Here is a 1107-nt window from a genome sequence, read left to right as displayed (position 1 = left end):
GCCCACAAGGTGAACGGGGCCTCAAACAACTACACTTCCCAGGATCCACTGCGGCTTCAGCCTGAGTCCAAGCCATCCACGCTTGGACTACTGTTCCCAGAATCGACTGCAGCCCTTGCCTTTGCTTCCAAGACTTGCAGCCCAGAAGGCGGCAGTGGCAGGACCGTCCTTCCCTTGGGTAGGACTCTGACTCCCAGACCCTGGAGTCCGGTGTGGCAGCTCAACCACCGCGGCCGGGGCGGCCACGGCGATCGTCCCCAAGCCAAGCCCGGATTGGCGAGCTGTCCGCCTGGGCAGAGGCGGCAGCCGGGCTTCCACCCTGAAGCTCCAAAGGGAGCCCCGAAAGCTCGGTTCCTCCCGGTCCCGAGCTCGGTCCCGAGCACGCAAAGAGGACTAAGCTCTGACAGAGCTCCGAGCTGAGGGAATGGGAGGTAGGGCGGGAAGCTTTGTATTGTGATGGGAAGTTTAGGAGAGATTAGGCCCACTGAATCAGGGAACCTTATTCTAGGTGGAGCTGAACAGTTTATGAAAAAAGAGACAAGAAAGAAAAATGATCTGTTAGCAAACTAAACTTGGATTGGCTCAGCCATCCACAGTACAATCAATCCACGGAAACAGGTTTCTGGTGACAGAAAGTGGTGCTTAAAAGACTCGAACTCCTTGAGGGCTTTCAATAAGTTTTTAAAAACATGATGAGACAGGGTTTGTGGAGTGCATCAGGTTGTGGACATTCTGATTTGCTGGCGGTGAGGTAACTGGGAGTCAGCATCCCCAACCTTCTGTTTCTAACTGGTCTGGGGTCTAGTACTAGCGGGCACCTTACAGGTAACCTCTTCAACCTGGTGAGGGTTTCGGTATCTGCAAAACAGCTCAAAGGAAGAGGCTTATTAGCATGTTATCTATAGCCCTTGAGGAGAAACTAAAGATCTTTGATTTTGTTTAATGGCTAAACTATTATTTTTTCTTGCTTTACTGTTTTCCTTTCTGCATTTTCTCACTTCTCTGATTAAATTTGTTCTTTGGAACTTGAGGAAGGCCTAGGAGGCTAAAGTTTTCCTACATTTCTGAATGCATGGACAGGATGAGGGGTGCTGAGGAGAGTTATTC

This window comes from Ovis aries, chromosome 17 (genome assembly GCF_016772045.2).
Source record: "Ovis aries strain OAR_USU_Benz2616 breed Rambouillet chromosome 17, ARS-UI_Ramb_v3.0, whole genome shotgun sequence".
NCBI lineage: Eukaryota > Metazoa > Chordata > Mammalia > Artiodactyla > Bovidae > Ovis > Ovis aries.
The sequence above is the reverse complement of the archived record's forward strand: the minus strand, read 5'-3'. Positions refer to the sequence as shown.